Source organism: Nyctereutes procyonoides, unplaced genomic scaffold (assembly GCF_905146905.1).
Source record: "Nyctereutes procyonoides isolate TBG_1078 unplaced genomic scaffold, NYPRO_anot_genome, whole genome shotgun sequence".
NCBI classification, from domain to species: Eukaryota; Metazoa; Chordata; class Mammalia; order Carnivora; family Canidae; genus Nyctereutes; species Nyctereutes procyonoides.
In genome coordinates this window covers 23947273-23954951 of record NW_026575042.1, presented here as the reverse complement: position 1 = coordinate 23954951, position 7679 = coordinate 23947273, and the positions used below count along the sequence as shown (strand labels likewise).

Genomic DNA, 7679 nt, shown 5'->3' with positions numbered 1-7679 from the left:
GATGCAAGCAATCTAGTGGGTCTCATTCTTATCTCCAAAGAATTATCATGCCACAAAGGAAAGCTTCCACCACAAGGGGTTTGTTGTGAAATTTCTACATGCTGAAGTTTTGCTGATCTGCCAAGAGCATCCCCACTTTCCCATCTCTTCCACTGCAGGACACTACATTTGGTTTGACTGGTGTTCAAGGAGTCCACTAGACAGAGCCTTTTCCGAGCTTTTTCTGTCACATTTCATAGGGCAAGTTTTCTTATTTACAAGCAAGAAGAGCTGATTGTGGGCAAATAGAAAAATAATTCGTTGGAATGTTGTCAGGAAAATTATTAGGAGCATCACACAGTCCACAAGACTGAAAAACCTAACTCACAAAATTGTTAAAAACAAAAGGAGACGCCCTCTCTGTTCAATACTTTATTACAGGAATAGTCTGATCAGGATGCAGTTATTGGGGGTACAATAGCTGCACACTCTTGCTGCCTCTGAAATTTGACCTCAACGCTATTGTTATGAATATTTTACAATTTTCTTGTGATTTTGCATCATTCTCCAATTGCAATCTCTAATGTTTCACCTGCATTTATTAGCCTTTGCAATTAGATACAAGAAACCTTTGATCCATCTTCACTCAACTCATGATCCATTTTCATTGCCTCTATGAGCTTCTCATAAAGATTTGCACTCCAAGCTGCTATAATTGTTTTATTTTCAAAATCTACTTTGTATATACAAAATTCTAGATGCTTGGAAGCTCTCAAGCAGTGGCAGCTTGATCCTATCTATGGGTAGGAGTTCAATTGGTTTCACCAGCGCCACTGACCTTTCTTTCTCTGAGCCTCTCCCTTTCCTTTGCCTCTCAGAGAGTCACCTTTAATGGCCCTTGGAGTGTCCACCGCAAGGATGTCTCTCTTCCTGGGCCTCACTGGCCTGTACCTACTTCCTATATTGTTCCTTGTGATTATTAAATAAAAACAAAGATCCTGGCTAGGTTGATTCAATGACACTGCAAAGGCTAAGTCCCTGTTTTTTGATTTTTGTTTTTTGTTGTTGTTGTTTTTTCTAGGCAAAGAACTTTATTAACCTTATTTCAAATTTAATTCCCAGGCTTCTTCAGCTTAATTAGCTGCAAAGAATGAATTGTGTATAAGCAAAAATTTGAAAAGAGTTGCAGTGTCCAAAGGACTTGGGCTTAAAAATATTAGAGATCTAGATTTTATCAGATCTATGAACAAAATTTTAAAAAGCAGTCAAATATAAAATAGCAGTTCCCAATAACTTCTTCAAGTTTTATCTTCTTCAGAAGTTGAATCAATTCAGTTTGCTTCATTCTTGGAAGCCTCATCAAAATTCTCCACAAGATCTGGAACTTCATCATCCTCCTTCTTTCCGGTAACAAACGGTGCTTTTCCATCCACCAACTGTGTGGACAGAGCTTCAGCCAATCTTCTTAAACTAGTCAGGCTGTCTGCACCAAGTTGGTCTAAGCTACTGGGTAGCATTTCTGTCAGCTGCTTAGTCTCATCATGGCCTAGAAGGCTGAAAGTGCTGCCAGAGTTGTCTGAACCTTAGGGTTGTCAAGTGGATTCCTTGGTTTGTGAATATATTCACTTCTTTAATATCAGAGATATTGTTTACCCCTAACTTCTTCAAAGAGAACTGAAGTTTTTTTATCATCTGCTGTGGCCGTTTTATGGGCTACAAACAGTTCCTTTCCCACCAATGCCCACTTGTGCTTATCATTTAGTGAGCTTCTCCTGGTTCATGATTGTTTCTTTCATCTTGCTGGAGCAGAAATGGAACCATGTGGGGAATTAGGGTTGATGGTCAGTGGGTCTTGGGCAGACCAGCTCAGATTAGGTGCACACACATGGGGATGTAAGATGGCAACTCTGATCCTGTTTTTCATTCACCTATTTACTCACTCAACAAATATTTGTTGAATGTTTCCCATGTACTAAGCTCATTGCTAAACACCAAATAAAAGTAACCCATATCAGCCCTTGTGTAGCTTATAGGCTAGCAGGAGGGACAGATATTAATCAGATAATCACAGAAATAAATATTAAATCACAACCAGGACAAATATATGAAGGAGAGGTGGATTTCCCATATGGTTGAACCCCATATTTGAAAAAATAAATAAATAAAAATAAATAAAAATAAAAAAAGAAATCCATTTTTGGAAGGCTATTGTAATGTTATAATAGTCAGAAAACCCATGAGGGTTTCCCAAAGGGAGTGGCACCAGAGAACTGAGGAACAAGCAGAAGTGAAGTAGTTGAAATTGATAAGAAGGAGCATTCCATGAAAAATAAAGAGTAAGAAAAAAATGTGAAAAATTTAAGAGAATAAAAAGGGCCAGTGAGGTTGAAGCATGAAAGAGCAAGAGAGAGCATGTATATTTACCTACCGAATCTCCAGCTTTGCTCAATCAAATATAAGCAAAGCAGAAGTTTTAATTAAAAAAAGTATTCCAGACAAAAAAATAAACTCAAAATGGATTAAGGACTTAAATGTGAGTCCTAAAACCATAAAAATGCTAAAAATAGAGCACAGGCAGTAATGTCTCTGACATCAGTCATAACAACATTTTTCTAGATATGTCTCCTGAGGCAAGGGAAACAAAAGCAAAATAAACTATTGGGACTACATCAAAATAAAGAGCTTCTGCACAGTGAAGGAAACAATCAACAGAAGTAAAAAGCAACTTACAAAATGAGAGAAGATATTTGCAAATGACACATCTGATTAAAGGGTTAGTATCCAAAATCTATAAAGAACTTATAAAACTCAACACCCCCAAAATGAATAATCTAATTAAAAATGGGCAGAAGACATGAATAGACATTTTTTCAAAAAAGACATACAGATGGCTAACATAAAAAGATGCTCAACATCACTTATCATCATCAATTTTGCAAATCAAAACTACAAACAGGGCACCCCTGGTGGCCCAGCTGTTTAGCTCTGCCTTCAGCCCAGGGCATGATCCTGGAGACCCGGAATCGAGTCCCACGTCAAGCTCCCTGCATGGAGCCTGCTTCTCCCTCAGCCTGTATCTTTGCCTCTCTCTCTCTCTCTCTCTCTCTCTCTCTCTGTGTGTGTGTGTGTGTGTCTCATGAATAAATAAATAAAATCTTAAGAAAAAACACTACAATGAGTTACCACCTCACATCTATCAGAATGGCAAAAATCAAAATACAAAAATAATGGGTGAGGCAAGGGTGTGAAGAAAGGGGAACCCTCTTGCACTGTTAGTGGGAATGCAAACTGGAGCTGTCACTCTGGAAAACAGTATGGAATTTCCTCAAAAAGTTAAAAATAGAACTACACTAGGATCTAGCAATTGTACTACTAGGTATTTATACAAAGAATATAATATTAATTCAAAGGGATACACACACCCCAATGTTTACAGCAGCATTATCTATAATAACCAAATTATGGAAGTAGCCCAGGTGTCCACTAACTCACAAATGGGGATATATATATATATATATATATATATATATATATATATACATATACATATATTCCTCAGCCATAAAAAAGAATGAAATCTTGCTATTTGCAACAACATAGAAGGAGCTAGAGAGTATAATACTATGCAAAGTAAGTCAGAGAAAGACAAATACCATATGATTTCATTCGTATGAGGAATTTAAGAAACAAAACAAATGAGCAAAGGGAAAAAAGAGAGAATGAAATCAAGAAACAGACACTTAACTTTTGAGAAAAAACTGATGGTTATCAGAGGGGAGGTAGGGGGTAGGTAAATAGGTAATGGGGATTAAGGAGTACACTTGTGATGAGCACAGGATGTTGTATGGAAGCTGAATCACTATATCATACACCTGAAATTAACATTACACTATATATTAACTAATTGGAATTTGAATAAAAATATTAAAAATTAAGAGTGAAGAAAAAAGTTTAGTTTGTCCAATATAAAACAATATATATGTGATGGGGGAAAACATATATATGCATCCCTGTTAATTGCAGCATTATTTACAATGGCCAAATTATGGAATCAGGCCAAGTGTCCATCAATAGATAAATGGATAAAGATGTGGTATAATCTTTTTTAAAAAAAGTTGGAGGAAGATAAAAAGCTTCTGTACAGCAAAAGAAACAGTCAACAAAACTAAAAGACAACCTACAGAATGGGAGAAGATATTTGCAAATGACCTATCAGATAAAGGGCCAGTATCCAAGATCTATAAAGAACTTATTAAACTCAACAGCAAAGAAACAAACAATCCAATCATGAAATGGGCAAAAGACATGAACAGAACTCTCACCGAAGAAGACACACACAAAGCCAACAAGCACAGGAGAAAATGCTCCACATCACTTGCCATCAGGGAAATACAAATCAAAACCACAATGAGATACCACCTCACACCAGTGAGAATGGGGAAGATTAACAAGGCAGGAAACCACAAAATGTTGGAGAGGATGAGGAGAAAAGGGAACCCTCTTACACTGTTGGTGGGAATGTGAACTGGTACAGCCACTCTGGAAAACTGTGTGGAGGTTCCTCAAAGAGTTAAAAATAGAGCTACCCTGAGACCCAGCAATTGCACTGCTGGGGATTTACCCCAAAGATACAGATGCAGTGAAACGGCAGGATACCTGCACCCCAATATTTATAGCAGCAATGTCCACAACAGCCAAACTGGGGGAGGAGCCTCAGTGTCCATCAAAAGATGAATGGATAAAGAAGATGTGGTATATGTATACAACAGAATATTACTCAGCCATCAGAAAGGACAAATACCCACCATTTGCTTCGACATGGATGGAACTGGAGGGTATTATGCTGAGTGAGGTTAGTCAATTGGAGCAGGACAATCATTATATGGTTTCACTCATGAGGAATATAAAAAATAGTGAAAGGGATTATAGGGGAAAGGAGAGAAAATGAGTGGGAAATATCAGTGAGAGTGACAGAACATGAGAGACTCCTAACTCTGGGAAACAAACAAGGGGTAGTGGAAGGGGAGGTGGATGGGGGGATGGGGTGACTGGGTGATGGGCACTGAGGGGGACATTTGATGGGATGAGCACCGGGTGTTATACTATATGTTGGCAAATCGAACTCCAATAAAAAAATATACAAAAAAAGAATAAATACATTTTTAAAAAGTTAAAGTTAAAATTTTAAAAATTAAGTTGTAGGAACACCTGGGTGGCTCAGTGGTTGAGCATCTGCCTTTGGCTCAGGACATGATCTTGGGGTCCTGGGATCAAGTCCGGCATCAGGCTCCCTGCAGGGAGCCTGCTTCTCCCTCTGCCTATGTCTCTGCCTCTCTCTCTGTGTCTCTCAGGAATAAATAAATAAAATCTTTATTAAAAAAAAGAAGATGTGGTATAAACATAAGTGAAATAAGCCAGTCAGAAAAAGACAAATATCATATGGTTTCACTCATAAGAAGGAAATCCTCTAAACTGGTTGTATGGAAATGGAGACCAACTTCAGGAAGTGTTCAGCAGAAAGGTTCTCTTGCTGAACTCTATTTTGATTTAAATGAGAGGTCCTATAGCTATAATATATGGAAAAGTAAAAGACTTTGGTGTTATCCATCCCCTGCAAACAAACTTTCTATCAAGTTCAGTTGGTAGGACTAGTTGATTTCTACCTACTTCACCAGAAAAAAAAGGACTCTGGGACCTTTTATTATTATTGTCACTGCCAGCCATACATCTGAATCCAAGTATACATTTGATCACAGAATAATGGGAACTTAATAGAAAATAAAGTAAATTTGCTTCTAAAATATTGTTTATATGAATGAATAAATAAATAATTCGGTTTCTTTCTCTTTTTTAATAATTCTGTTTCTGAAACATAAAAAAAAGAGAGTAAGCCTTTCACTTGAACACCTGTGAATGGCCCATGTGACCCAGTCCAGAATAATTTAGCAAAGACGGTTGTCTTAGACAGAGTGGCAACTCTGCTTCTTAACAGCTGAGTATCTGAAAGCAATGCTGAAAGAAAGCAATTCACAGCCGGTTTCCTTTCTTCGTTTACACCTCCTTGGCCCAACTGTCTTCCCTGGTGGTGTTGGTGTGATGTTAGAAGCAGACTCATCTCTCTGAATGCCAGGCTCACCACTTCTTCTGACCCAAGAAGAGTGGACTCTGTGGAAACTAAAATAAGCCACTGTTTGACTCTCATCTGCTGCAGGAAATTCCACTTTGATGCTTCCAGCTTATTTTCTAAGATAAAAGAAAGAGAGAGAAGGAAGAAGAAAGCTGCCACCAGGGAACTCCTGCTGCTGAAGGTCAATGACTTTTCAAGTGGACTTACCCTGAAGCTTCTGAGAAAGACTTTTTGTATTTAAAAGCATCTGTCACTCATTCTCCAACATGTTTCACATCTTGGAAAGAAAAAAAAGCCTGAAACTTCCTGATTAAAAAAAAAAAAAACAATTGGGAAATTAAGTTTGATGGGTCACACCTTTTGCTGTCTCAATTTTTTGGATTCCAAGTCCCCACTTAAGGGACAGACAATCAAAGACAGACACAGAGCTGGAAATAGCAAGCAGAGTAAGAAGTGAGAGAGAAAAGAAAAAGGAAAGTAAATGAGAATGAAACAAACAATTCAGGAGGTGACGAAGAGACAATGTGAGAGAAGTGAGGTCAGAGAGACGAAGGCAGAGAGTGAGAAACTGAGGTAACAAGGACAGAGAGAGGTAAGGACAAGGATTGAGAAATAAAAACAAGTAGAGCTAGAAAGAAAAAGAATACCTATACTGGGTATGCAAGAGAAAAAATATTCCTTCAATAAGAATCTATGGGGCAGATTTTATGTGCGGTTTCTGTGTTAACTGGCATGGGGACCATAAAGATAAATCAATTAAATAGGACAATGCATTGAAGAGCAGTGATATGAAAAATAGAGTGCATTCTGAGAAGAAAACCATAGCAGGAATATGCAGCCTATATAAGTTGGTCTGGTACCTTCTGGGAAAATTACAGATCTTTTTTTTTAATTAATGTGTAAGAAAATAAAGTTCAGAGTTTACAAATAGTGGGTTTATAAAGCTGAATTTTATCTGATAGGCAGCCTTCCTAGATATTCTCCTTTGAACTTGTACCTCTTCTTGTCAGAGTTGTCACTATCCCATATACAACAGTATAAAAACAAACAAAAATTCTTGTCTTCAAGGCAACTTACTTCCATCAATTGGCAAATTGTCATAATGTGCTGAACTTTTTAGAACAAAGTGCTTTACCACCATTTGCAAAAAAAAATTATCTGAATAATTGCAATCATCCTTCATGTGTGCAATGTCAATGGTGACTCACATCATGTGTGTTCGTGTGCCCCAGTCTGTAGAACTATACTCAACAGCTGACATATACATCTTTTCCTTAGGTCAGGACCTCAGAATTAAAATAAAAGAAAACTTAATGTATCATTCTTGTTCAGGGCTTCTAAACTAGAAGTCTACAGGCTCATGTGCCCCATAGTATGTTTGCTTTTATCTGAAACTTTTAGGGATCTGAGTAGTTAAGATCCCAAACCCAAATTCCTAGCTTCTCTTGAAAAATTATGTCTGATAATAAATGTCTGTTTCCTCATTGCCATACCTGGCGAAAGCAGAGTAGCTCTCTCCCTTACTGTCAAGGCACATCCTCTGAAGAACACCGTTCTTCCACTCTCGTCAGGC

At 37.7% G+C, this 7679-nt stretch overlaps 1 pseudogene; it reads right to left on the bottom strand.

Annotated features, from left to right (window-relative positions):
- Nucleotides 1–1310: 1310 nt before the first annotated feature.
- LOC129506913 (transcription factor BTF3-like) lies at nucleotides 1311–1775 on the bottom strand (annotated as a pseudogene).
- Between the last annotated feature and the right edge of the window lie 5904 nt (nucleotides 1776–7679).